Raw genomic sequence first — 14020 nt, 5'->3', positions numbered from 1 at the left:
CTTGCGCATTCACCTGGACATCTGCCCCCTCCAGACTCCACCCCCCTTGGAACCCCTTCTCCCCTTGGAACCCCTTCTCCCCCCAGACTCCGCTGCAACTTAGTCCTTCCTCCTTCCTGAGTCCTTCAGATACCCTTACTTCTTCCACCATCCTTAGTCCTTCTTCCCTCCCAACTCTTTCCTCCTGTCTCTCTTCTTCCTCCAGCCTTTATCTTTCCCTCTTCCCAATTCCTTCTTCCACCCCTACTTCTTCCTCCACCCTTACTCCTCCCCTCTCCACACTTCTTCCTCCCCCGGACCCCCTCCCCTCTCTGCACTCCTTCCCCCTCCGAACTCCTTCCTTTACACCTTCCACTCCTGTTAGCCCCGCTCCTCCTCCCGCACTCCGCTCCTCCTGCCAACTTCCCCCCCAGACACCTTTACTCCTCCCGGTCCCAACCTCACCCCCTCAACACCTTCATTCCCCCCCTCCCAAACTCAATCCCCTGACACCTTCGTTCCCACCCTCCCAACCTCACCCTAACACATCCATCTTAGGCACCAAGATCTTAGACCTTCCTTTCCCACCCCGGGTACATCTTCTGCTCCCAAACACAGCTGTGTCTTCCTCTCCCACCCCTTCGTCCATCATCCATTGTGAGCAGAGCCTCAACGGTGACTTTCCACCCTCCGTGGGCTGCTTCGCAGCAGAGCCATGTCCATGAGAATCCACCCAGCAGGCCATGGACGTTCCTCCAGGGTCCCGTTGCTGTCGGGCTCCAGCATCTTCTGCTCCTCGGATGTCCGCGATGTGAGCAAGGCCCTGGCGGTAAGTCCCAACTTCTGTACGTCACAGTTGTCAAGACGTGTTCTGCACTGGCGTGCAATCGTGCTGAGGTGGGCGGACAATCCAGCGGGGGTGGGGACGGGGGGGGCGGCGGGGGGGGGCGGGGGTAGGGGGGATGGGGGGGCGGGGGGTGCAGCGGAATGATTCCTCCGAGCTGGCTTCATAACAATATGCAGATGTGTTCCAATGAGGTTCCCGATGTCCGACAACGGGGAACGGGGTCCGCCATCGATGGGCTGAGCGGACCATCGCAAACTGGTTTCACAACGTTGTGAAACCCATCTCTGGCCTTCTCGCCATATTGTACACTCACGTTGCCAAGCACACCCGATGCCAACGGGCATAGAAAATTCTGCCCAATGGTTTCAGTCTTCCCAATATTTAGTTGGAGAAAATATCTGCTCATCTAATATTTGATGTCGGACAAGCAGTGTGACAAACCAGAGCCAGGTGAGAGGTTGAAGGCTGGTGAGAGAGCTGATTGTCATTAGCATATATGTGGAACCTGACCTTGTGCTTTCAGGTGACATATCGAGGTGTAGAAACAGGAGGAGGCCAATCATGGGAAGCCCAGAGGTAACAGAGTGGACAGTAAGAGAAGCCGTTGCAGGTCATTCGCTGGCTATGATTAGAAAGGAAGGAATGGAACCAAACTAGAACAGTTCCACTCACCTAGACACAGGAGGAGAGGCATTGGAGGGGGATGGTGTGGTCAATTGTGTCGAAAGCTGCAGACAGGTCGATCAGGATGTGAAAGGATAGTTTATCATGGTCACAGTTACAACGAATGTTGACATTTCAGCTATTTCTTCAGCAATGAAGGAGCAGACAGATTCCCTCCATTTCAGGGTAAGTGCAGTGGTCATTGAAGAGCTGAGTTGTCTGTCATTCCATACTCAATGATAATATCACTTGAGATAAAATGGGAGGACATTACATCAGGATAGTTCACTCCTTTATGTAATCTAGCCTGAGAGAAATTAATTGTTGAGTTTCTCAATTACTTAAAAGTGCTCAATATTTAACAAGTGTTAGAGATAATGACAGGATGAGCACAGCAAGCCCCTCCTGAATTTGGGCCAGGGTTATTATCCAGGCTTATGCTAAGCTTTTTTTGATAAGAAAAAATTTTATTTTGCCAGGAGTTGCAGACATTTTGAGGTGTTTTTCTTCCCTATGAACAGTTCCATACTGCTTATTACTTCACTTTTCGATTGCTTTAAGATGGCATGAGCCTTGCTTTCACACAGAGAGGATACATAAAGATCAGAGAGACAGCAGGCATTAGACCGTGCATGTGAAGTCATCCCTAGTCCAATTTATTTCACAATGCTGCGAGTTTTTTTTTGTCAGTTCATTCATAACGACTGTGTCCTGTGCAAAACACCAAGCGTTTGGGAGCTTGCCACATTTCTCCTTGTCACTAAAATGTGGACTAATTATTAGATAAATTCAGTGGCATTTAAAGTCCAAACCTAGTAATTTTGTACCAGATTATATTTCATTTCTGCAGATCTGATATCAGTGTCAGTGATGGCAGTGTTGAGAATAAAGTTCGACCAGATAAGGATCAAGAACAGGCCAGGAGCTTGGTTTGGCTTTGATTGCTCTGTACAGGGCTAGACAGTGATTCCTAGTTCTATGTTACAATAACTCTAAGCTCCAACTATTCCTTAATTGGCAACCTGTCACGTTGTGCTATAAAAATTGAGGCGCAGATGATTGCAGCAGGCCAAGGCCATGGCTGAACAACAGAACTTAAATGTACAAAATATCCCACAACGTATTTCACAAAATGAGCAGAAGAACAGTGAACACTGAGCTATGAAGGGAAAGATTAGGAAGAGTGAGTGATAGCTTGGGCAAGAGTTCTGATATAGTTTTTAAAGGTAGGAAGGGAAGAGGAGAGATGGAGAAGTTTAGGCAGGGATTTCCCAAGAGAAGGGTCAGTGACTGTAGACAGTATTCCCAATGGTGGGATGAAGGGAGGGGGAATGCACAATCGGTTAACTGGAACGTTTAAGGGTATTGGAAGAGTTATAAGGCTCGAGAAGGTGGCAGAGATAGAGCATGGTGAGATTTGAAGACAAGGAGGAAGATTTAAAATTTAACCTATTAGAGTCAATGTAAAGTCAATGTAGGCTGGGGAGGTTAAAGGTAATCATAAAATAGGATTTAGTGCACAATAGGGTAGATTATACATCATATGTGAACCTCGACCATACCTTGGTGTACCTCTCTCATGCTATGCTTCCCTCAAGAAATGTGAAGCACTTTGAAAAGTTTCTGAGGGATGTGCCATCCATTATCTAATCACATTTGCCTGCCCACTAACTTCTTTTACTAAGAATAATCTGAGCCCCCTAATCTTGTCCTATTGCGTTGTTTGGTTGATAGGCCTCTGACATGTTGTTTTTCTGATTGTCGTCCAGTCCATGCTTGCGTTCTTCCTCTTTGATCCACACTGGCACTTTCCTTCCCTGCCTTCCTCGAGTTCAAACTGGGGCCTTTCATCTCCCATGCCCTGCCCGTCTTCTTAGTTCATGATGGTATGTTTCAACCCCTGGCACTGCCCTGCACACACCTGCCCCTCCCCCACACAGCATGCCCACCCGCCAACATTCTTCCACCTCAAGCAGTTGAGTGCTGATTGCAATTAGAAATTCAAGTGTCAATTTTGGGGAGTTCCCATGACAAAATGATTGCACAAATCCCAACCCCACAGCTCCAAACTCAGACAGCAGGAATTGGGACCAGCACACTGAGGTGCAGAATGGAGACCAGGGCTTTATCTTATTGCCTCAGGGGAATTATAACCCACAAATGAGAGAGTGGACTTCTTGTGCCTGGCTACGGCCCTGTTCTTAAACAATTCTCTTTGACCCAGAAATGCGGAGAGTTATTTTTTTCACAATTTTACAATCCCATGCTGCACGGCACCATTGGGTGTTTATTGTCATAGGCCGGGATTTTCCGGCCCCCATCATGGTGGGACCCACCACGGTGGGGGCGCTGTGGTGGCCCAGCCAAACGTCCATTCACTTTCGCCGGGACTGGACGATCCCGGCAATGGGCGGGGCCGGAAAATCCCTCCCACAGTCCAGCATGTTTCATACTCAGCTCAATGCTTCCTCTCTGTTGGTCAACATTACTGAACGCCAATCTTGGAGTAGCACCTCCTACTGGGTCACCACATCTCTACATCCTTTTCCGATGAGAAATTGTCCCATTTAGGTTTTGAATTTGCATTTTGTACTGGATTCCAACTGGCCCAGTCTCATTTAAGCTATCGGCTTTCAAAGACTTCTTCCTACCCCGGCGGAGGTGGATTCCAGATTATATCATGTTCTAGCAAACAGTACACAACTCAATGCTGTCCGTTCAGTGAATTAAGAGCACTAATGTAAGAAAAAAGAAAGGATTTTTGAGTTTTGATCAGCTTAACAGTTAACACCATTGAAGGAAATGTTTTCAGACCAGCTTTAAAAAAAGGCCACATTGAAGTACTTTGAAAATCTTTTTTTTTCTGTTCTAATAAGAACATGTTTCGACCGTTATCTCTTTTGGAAACACTAGTCTCCAAGTGAAAAACATTGTTTCAGACTGGCACAGGATCCTGAAACGTCCAAGGTTGGTACTGTTGTAAGGTTGTTTGGTGTCTCACGGAGAGGCCTGGAGACTTGTATGATTGAAGATAAACCGTAACCCGTAACTGTGGCACTGCCAAGGTACTGCCACGCATGGGTACTGTCGCCATGCTCCATGCTGGGTCCATCCAGACTCTTCTCTACAGACAGTCTACCATCGTGTGACTCTCTACATCATACTGTGGGCGGTACTATTCTCCAGTTCCGCATTAACCCTTGCTCTGCCGAGCGCCCTTATTCCACAGGCATGGTACACTGGATGGTAACTCTTTTCTTTGTGAAACAAGATAGTTTCTCAGCTGCAAAGATTGTGAACACAACCACGGAGGATTTAAAATGAAACGGATGTTGCCACTTAGTTTGACATATCTTTGGGAAATGGGAAGAAGCCATGCAAAGCTGTCCTCCAGAGACTGAATAGCGTGTGTATCCACAATGGTGCAGTACATGGCCATACATTTCCCACACATTATGCTTTCTCTGTGGAGTTACCAAAGCTCCACTGAGCTGGTGCAACACAATATACACAAATGTTTTACGCTGACTTCCAAACAGATCAGAGGACCCTTAAATTTTTCAGAGTCCCCAGTGATCCCTGTAAAAAAGCACATTCTTAATAAAATGTACTGCCTTTAGGCCTGAAGCTGTCATAGTTAAAGGACTTTTTAAAAAAAAGATTAGGAACGGAAATTGTACAAAATAAAAGAGACAGAGGGGGAGAAATGAGACCGTAACTTACAAGCAGAAAGGCTTCTTGCTACTACCATCAGTGCGACACCATTCCTATCTGTACTGACAGGTCAAAAGCTGCAGTGGTTCATCCCTGATGGTAACCACACTGCCCAGAGCAGCACTGAATCAGGGGGAAAAAAAAGAGATTCCCAGCTTCAATCCCCACTCTGTTAAAACTTACCTGATTGTAGCCTTGGTGACAGAAGCATCCCTGAGCCAGAGAGCTGGGAAATCAGAAAGACTACCGCTCCTGATCAGGATCAAGGAATCCAGAGTGTGTGTGTGTGTGTGTGTGTGTGAATAGCGGGCAAGAACAGCATTGGGTTCAGCTTTGTTAACCACCTTTAAAGTGCTCGAGTTTTGACTATGAGCTGACTGCTTGAATATTCCACCAGTAAAGGAGCAAATGCAACACTGATATATTCATTATTCCTGGCTTAGGCTTCAGGGCAGCATGATCTGCTTAACTGTTGAACAGTCGTGTAGGAGGCCCATCTTATCTGAATAATTATTCGTAATAGATTTATTCGACGTTATAACAGATAATTGTTCGAGACAGCCCAGATGATCTCCCCGATGTTTGTCCATGATTTTTTATTACTTGCAACGTAGTATTAAAGCCGAGTGTAATTAAGGGACTGGTCCGTGTTTTGAAATGTCAGTTGGTTTTTTGTCCTGGTAACTCAGGTACACTTGCGTCCAATAATCACTTTGCTGTTAAGTTTCTTTTATTGAAAAGCTTTGATAATGAAAAGTAAAACTTACCCTCAGGGGCTCGAATTTGCAAACCATCAGTACTTCATTGCATATCTCGTATCATAAATCTTACACATGCAAGACAAGTCCCGGGAGGCATTTCCAGTGTTACTGGTTATGGGCTTGACAGTTCTCGTGGAATTACTTGACTGCGGCTTTTAAGCAGGAGTGGGAAAAGTGCAATAAATGACTTTGTTTGACAGCTTAAAGAAATCAAGGAACGAGCCAAGCTTTCCCTGCAGCACATCATCACAGCAGAAAATATAGCACTCCAAAACAACCAAGTCCGGAGTGGTAGTCTTCATAAAAAGCTGCAAAGAAAATACATGACAAACTTGTTTCCTGGAACTGGTCTTCATCATCTCAGTGTAAGTGTCTGATTTTGCCCTGCAGGATTTGAGGAACGAGAATGCAGTTTTGGGATTTTTCCTTAACACTCCCATCCCTCAAATTCGCATTTTAAGTCTGTGGTTGTCCAGAGTGGACAGTGAAGAGTAGGTATGGTATCGTATAGTCAAATCTCCAGTATCCCTGGGTGTCAATAGGTAGGTGGAGCCAGAGAGGGATACACACATATCTTAATCCCAATTTCTATGTTTCTTAGTTCTGATGAAGAGTCATATGGACTCGAAGCGTTAACTGTATCCCTCTCCGCAGGTGCTGTCAGACCTGTTGAGTTTTTCCAGGTATTTTTATTTTTGTTTTTGTTTAAAATTCTTATCCTTGTTTTTTAATCCCTCCAGGGCCTCCCTGTAATCCTTCCTATCCCTGTAATCTCCTTCAGCCCTACAATATTCCGAGATTTCAGTGCTCCTTCAATTCTGAGCTCTTGCGCATCCAATACTTCTCCTATAAGTTGTTCCTTAAAACCTACCTCTTAGGCCCAGCTTTTGGTCAACTGACCTAATTTTATTCATTCATCTGATGTGATATGAGTGTTGCTGAGAGGGCCAGAATTTATTACCCATCCCTTGTTGCTCTAGGTGATGGTGCAAACCCTCCTTGGACCATTGGAGTGTGTGTAGTGTAGACACTCCCACGGTGCTGTTAGGGAGGGAATTCCAGGGTTTTGATGCAGTGATAATGAAGGAACAACGATATATTTCCAAGTCAGGATGGTGTATGACTTGGAGGAGAGCTGGTATATGATGGTGCTCCCTTGCGCTTGCGACCCTTGTTCTTCTAGGTGGTCGACGTTAGGGGTTTGGGAGGTGCTGTCGAAGGGGCCTCGGCAGGATGCAGCAGTGTGGGTTGTAGGTTCTGTTTTTATGTGGCTCAGTGTCAAATTTTGTCTGATAATCACATGTATGAATGTATCACTCCACGGTGCATTTTACTACATTAAAGGTGCTACCTAAATGCAAGCTGTTGTTGGTGTGAGGAGAAGTTTTAGCTGCTGGCTACTTGTTTCGTTGCCCAGCGAAACAAGCAAGTGATAGTTAAAAGTCTGGTGGGCACCCAGTCCACCAGTTTGTCTCCACAAACTGCGATGTGATAATGGGCGGAATCTTCCATTCCGGAGCCGAAGTCCGGAAATTCCCGGTGTGATTCCCGCTGGGCAGCAGGATGGCTGAAAATTCCCGATCTCCTGCTGTTTAGCTCTTTAATGATGCGTCCATGAGGAGCTTGGCATACCTCGTGGTGGGGCGGGCAGGAGGTCGCCAGTCCCACTGTTACCTCATGGGATCTAAGGTTCTGCCACCAGAATAAGAGGGCACCCAGACAGCCATTCACTAACTGCGTCCAGGAGCTCCACGTTACTCCTCCAGAGTCCTTGTGGCCACAGCACACACTGGAGAAGCTGGCAGGTGTGAGCAACCATATCCTGGAACATACGAGGGCACCCCAGGCATTGCCTTTCACTCATTTCTAGACGAGAGCACCACCTGTGATACACCGATGATCAGGCCAGTGCTCGCCATTGCAGTGGACCCTGTTCGCCAGCATCTTGATCTTCGAGAGGCTCGGACGCCTCTTGCTGCTCAGGCCCTTGCTCCTCATGGCCCTGTGCCAACCTGCAATGGGCCCTCCTTCTCCTCATCTGGATAAGAGCCACTGTCAAAGCAGGACTGCCTGCAGCCTGCGTCATCAATACCTCAGTGGATGTGTGAAAGAATTGAAGTGATATGTTTAGTGAGCATGTCCTTTACAGGTTTCCCTCCATCTCAAAGCCAGCAAGGCAGTGCTAAGCCCATCGCCTGGCCTCCATCTAGACATGGCCTCCCCACCCAACCCTTTCCAGGTGAAGGACATCCTAGAGGACCAGAGATGGCTGTTCCTCTCGTTCATACATGACTGCGCATGGACACTGCTCTTTGACTAGGGTGATGAGAGCCATGTGCAAGAAGCCTCACGAGGAGATTTTTCTGCTTTCATCCACTACCCTCGAGACTCTATGGATAGATCATTGCCTCAGTAGCATAGAAAGACTAACCACATGAACCCTCATCAGCCATGATCATTCACCCGGGAGGATGGAGATTTGGAGTCACACGTTAGCTGTCGTCCACCAGCCGTGTCCCTTGGACACATCCACCTCCCTCCCTCCCTCCCTCCCTGACTGCAGCCGATGGCAAATGGCACAGAATGAACGGCAGCTCCACACCTAGCTGGGATCTTGATATTATGAGACCAATGAGTCGAGAACAAACCTGCCCCCTTGTGGGCTTCACCGTAGAGAGGAGAACACAACTGAACATGGTTGACACCCAGTAACTTTATCATTATTAGGGTGTCTCTTTAGTCGGCTACTTGTGCCATCCACACGACAAGACCCTCCTCCCACTTCGAGGAATCTCACTGACTGACTAATTGGGTGGTCAAGGTCAGATTTGAAAAATGATGCGCATCACCTTCCAGACTCATTCCGCCACCTTCTACTCTCCCCTTGTCACCCATCAACTTCCCCCATTACCATAAACCCACCCAATATCACCTTTCCTCTCCCTCTTACCTGGACCCAATTACAATTCACATCCACATGCCTTCCTTCCCCTTAGCGCCGACACAAAATACCATCCCCATGCCCACCCTGAACCTGCCCCCTCCCATTATCCAAGGCACCTGTCTAGTCCCCCCTCCATGAACACCGCCCCTATGACACATTCACCCACCAAACGCTCACCCTGGACCAGCCTACTGTATTCCACTCCCTCTTCTGACTGTGACTGTTCCCTCCTAACACCAGTATCCTGTGTTCATCCCCCAAACCCCACAGTCAACACCACCAACCCTGCCCTCTAAGACAGTTCCCCCCACCACCCCCCAATCCTTCCCCACACGCTCTCCCCCAACTTCCCCAGAGAGTCTCCCTCCCCCATCATTTCACTGGGACACTCACCCCACCTGCTTTCCCACTTATCTGGCCTCCCCTCTCCAGCATTCACTCCGCCCTTTCAACCTAACCCTCACTTCCAGGCGTTCACCTGCCTCCCACATCCAGCATTGGTGCAGCTTTTGCTATCGGCCCTCGATATGAGCGAAGTTACGCGAGGTCCCCAGGAGGGTGAAAGCAGCATTTACCGACCTCAAAGTCATGGAAAGGGTGAAACTCACCAGGTACATACCACTTTATGACAGTCATAAAAACCGAACTTCCTAAATTCTCTCTGTCGGGAAACTTAATTCGGAAGGTGAACTTAATTCTGTCAAGCTGGTCTTTTAACCAGCTTGCATGAGATGCTAATGCATGCAAATGGGGTTCCCGCCATTGGTCGTTGGCAAGTTCGACCCGTCTTTAGCCCATCTTGAAAGTGAGGAGGACACAGTTCACACAGTTTATCCCACCGTCAGGAATCAGATTTTTAGCCTCATGCCAAATTAAGTGCCCCCGCCCACCATGATTCCGGCTGCTGGCAGGACCAGAAGATGCTGCCCAATGACGAGATCATTTTTTTTTGTGTGATGCAGGTTAACGGGTGAAAATTGGCCAGGACACGGGAGATAGCTCTGCTTTTCTTTGAAATAGTGCCATGGGATCATTTACACTCACCTGAGGGGGGCAGATAGAAACTCGCTTTAACATTTCATCTGAAAGATAGCACTTCCAATAGTGGAGCACCCACTAATACTGCAATGCTGTGTCAGCCTTGATTTTTGCACTTTAGTCCTGGCATATGGACTTAAATCCACTGCCTTGTGACTCAGAGACAAAGGTGTTACCAATTGAGCCACAGCTAGCACAGGTCTTACATAGGCATGTCTTTAAGGAGGAGATGTGTAGAGAGGTTTAGAGCGAATTCCAGAGCTGAGTGCCTTTCCAGCTGAAGGTAAGGTTCCTAATAGTGGAGCATTGAAAATCAGGAAGGTACAAGAGGCCAGGATTGGAGGAGCTCTCAGAGGGTGTAGGGTGGAAGGGTGGAGTGCAGGCTGATCAGGGGAGGTAGGATAAGCAGAAAAGCGGGTGGGGATAGAGTCCCAGGGAAGTCGGGAGGGTTGGGGAGAGAGTCTGGGGAAGGGGGCGGAGAGTGTTTTAGAGGGCAAGGTGAATGGTGTCATTGGTGGGGTCTTGGGGTGTGAAGTCAGGGTACTGGTAACAGGAGGGAACAGTCACAGTCAGAGCAGGGAGTGAGATGTGGTAGGGTGGCAGGTCCAGGGTGAGGTCTAAGGGGAGATTACAGAGATAGGGAGAGATGAGGGATTAGGAAACAAGTATGAGAATTTTAACATCGCACTGCTCCACAGATGGAATTTAATGCCAGTAAATATGACATTGTGATATGGAAGAGCAGTGATATTTAGATATTCAGGTTCACATTGAAAGCGACACTTCACGTGGCTAAGACTATAAAACAAGTTGATCGAGTATTGGGGTTTACGGTAAGTGGTTTATAATATAGAATGCAAGGCACAATGGTGAATCTATATAAAACTATACTAAGATGACAGGTGGGGGCTGAATGACTACGTGGGGTGTTGAAGGTGTTGAGACAATGTAAAGAATACAGTTGCAACTTCATCAGGATACTGCCTGGTATGAAGGAAGACTTGAAGAAATCTTAGCTTTGTTTTTGCTAGAACGTTGGAGATTAAGAGGTAATAATAGGGTTACTTAAAATTATAAAGGGTGAGAACAGAGTGGATAGAATCAGATTGTTTTCAGTAGTTTTGTGGTCTGGAACACAAATATAAGATTAAAGGTAAGAGATTTAGGACAGCTAGTAGGGTAAACCTTTTTTTACAAAGAGGGTTGTGAGGGCATGGGATGTATTAGTCATTTAAGTAGAAAACATGTCAACATTTAAGAACAGGTAAGGTAGATGGTTGATGGAAAGCGGAGTAAAGGAATATGTGCTTTGTCTGGTCTGGTTCCCCTGTTGTAATTTCTGTGTAATTCTATACACAGCAAATTGGTGAAGCAGAATGTTGGGAGGTTTGCATCCAACAAAGCTACATTTGTACTGTAATACCTAGATGCCAACTCTGGGTGCTTGAAGCATTTAGGTTCTCCATTTCCTCATGAAGGTGTAGCTTTGCCTGGGTGGCTAGGGGCAAATAAGTTTAGAGAGGCAAATGCGTGTCTCAAAAACTGGTGTGGGAGAAGTGGGTTCTGGTTTGTGGGGCACTAGCATCAGTACAGGGGAAAGTGGGGACTGTACCATTGGGACTCGTAGACTCATAGACGTCTACAGCACAGAAGGAGGCCATTTGGCCCATCGTGTCTGTGCTGGTCAACAAAGATCTGACTACATTAATCCCATTTTCCAGCGCTTGGCCCATAGCCCTGGCAATGCAAGTGAATATCTAAATACTTCTTAAATGTTACGAGAGTTTCTGACTCAACCACCCTTTCAGGCAATGAGTTCCAGACTCCCACCACCCTCTGGGTGAAAAATTTCTCCTCAACTCCCCTCTTAGCCTTCTACCTCTTGCATTAAAATCTATGCCCCCTGGTTATTGGCCCCTCTACTAATAGAAAAAGTGCCTTCCTTATCTATGCCCCTCATAATCTTATACACCTCGATCAGGTCCCCTCTCAACCTTCGTTGCTCCAAGGAAAACAACCCCAGCCTGTCCAATCTTTCCTCATAGCTCAGACCCTCCAGCCCAGGCAGCATCCTGGTAAATCTCCCCTACATCCTCTCCAGTGCAATCACATCCGTCCAATAATGTGGTGACCAGAACTGCATGCAGCATTCCAGTTGTGGCCTAACAAGCGTTTTATACAGTTCCAGCATAACCTCCCTGCTTTTGTATTCTATGACTTGGATAAAAAAGGCAAGTATCCCATATACCTTTTTAATCATCTTATTTACCTGCCCTGCTACCTTCAGGGATCTGTGGATATGCACACCAAGGTCCCTCTGATCTTCAGCACCTTCCAGGATCCTAGCATTCATAGTGTAATCCCTTACCTTGTTAGCCTTCCCCAAGTGCATTACCTCACACTTTTCTGGGTTGAATTCCATTTGCCACTGACCAGTCCATTGATATCCTCCTACGGTTTACAGCTATCCTCCTCACTATTTATCACCCTACCAATTTTCGTGTCATCCGTGGACTTCTTCATCATACCCCCTACATTTAAGTCCAAATCATTTATGTACACCACAAACAGCAAGGGCCCCAACACCAAGCCCTGTGGAACCCCACTGGAAACAGACTTCCAGTCACAGATACATCCCTCTACCATCACCCTCTGCTTCCTGCCTCTCAGCCAATTTTGAATCCAATGTGCCATTTTGCCTTGGATCCCATGGGCTCTTACTTTCTTAACCAGTCTGCCATGAGGGACCTCATCAAAAACCTTGCTAAAGTCCATGTACACCACATCAAATGCAACACCCTCATCACCACTCCTGGTTACCTCCTCAAAAATTTCAATCAAATTTGTTAAACACAACCTTCCCTTAACAAATCCATGCTGACTATCCCTGATTAATCCGTGTCTCTCCAAGTGCAGATATATTCTATTCCTCAGAATTCTTTCTAGTAACTTGCCCAACACCGAGATTACACTGACTAGCCTGTAATTTCCTGGTCTATTCCTCCCTCCTTTTTTTAATAATGGGACAACATTAGCAGTCCTCCAGTCCTCTGGCACCTCACCTGTGGCCAGAGAGGATTTGAAAATTACTACCAGGGCCCCTGATATCGCTTCCCTTGCCTCCCTCAACAGCCTGGGATACATCTCATCCGGGCCTGTGGATTTATCCACTTTTAAAGCTGCTAAACCTGCTAGTATCTCCTCTCTCTCTATGTTAATTTCCTTTAATATTTCACAGTCCTCCACCCTGATGTCTATACCTGCATCGTCCTTTCCCATTGTGAAGACCGGTGCAAAGTATTCATTGAGGACTGTACCCATGTCTTCCGGGTCCACACACATATTACTTCTATGGTCCCTAATTGGCCCGACTCGTTCCCTAGTTATTCTCTTGCTATTTATATATTTAAAAAACCCCTTTGGGTTTTCCTTTATTCCACCCACCAATGCTTTCTCAAGCACTCCCTTAGCTTTCCTAATTTCCTTTTTTAAGTTCCACTCTGCACTTTTTAGACACCTCTAAGGACTCTGCCATATTGAGCCCTCAGTATCTGCCATAAGCTCCTCTTTTTCTCTTAATCCTAACCTTTATGTCCCTTGACATCCAGGGTTCTCCAGACTTAGTCCCCCCACTTTGTCTTTACGGGAACATATTTGCCCTGCACTCTCGCTATTTCCTCCTTGAATGCCTCCCACTGCTCTGACACAGTTTTATCTGCAAGTAGCTGCTCCCAGTCTACCTGGGCCAAATTGTATCTCATCTTAGTAAAATTAGCCTTTCCCCAGCTTAGAACTTTTATTCCCGGTCCAACCTTATCCTTTTCCATAACCATCTGAAATCTTACTGAGTTCTGGTCACTATCTCCAAAATGCTCCCCTACTGATATGCCTTCCACCTCATTTCCGAATATTAGGTCCAGAACTGCCCCCTCCCTTGTTGGGCTTTCTATGTATTGGCCAAAAATGTTCTCCTGGATGCAACTTAAGAATTTTGCTCCCTCCCTACCTTGCACACTAAAACAATCCCAGTTAATATTTGGGTAGTTAAAATCCCTGACTATTACTGCCCTATTA

At 46.7% G+C, this 14020-nt stretch overlaps 1 protein-coding gene across 1 annotated transcript in view; it reads right to left on the bottom strand.

The window, feature by feature from the left end:
- The window catches only part of LOC144694615 (VPS10 domain-containing receptor SorCS1-like), a 776365-nt gene that overhangs the window by 212050 nt on the left and 550295 nt on the right, over positions 1-14020 (bottom strand). The window lies entirely within an intron of this gene.

The sequence above is a fragment of the Cetorhinus maximus genome, chromosome 20 (genome assembly GCF_964194155.1).
Source record: "Cetorhinus maximus chromosome 20, sCetMax3.hap1.1, whole genome shotgun sequence".
In the NCBI taxonomy this organism is placed as follows: Eukaryota; Metazoa; Chordata; class Chondrichthyes; order Lamniformes; family Cetorhinidae; genus Cetorhinus; species Cetorhinus maximus.
This window is presented reverse-complemented; position numbering and strand designations above follow the sequence as displayed.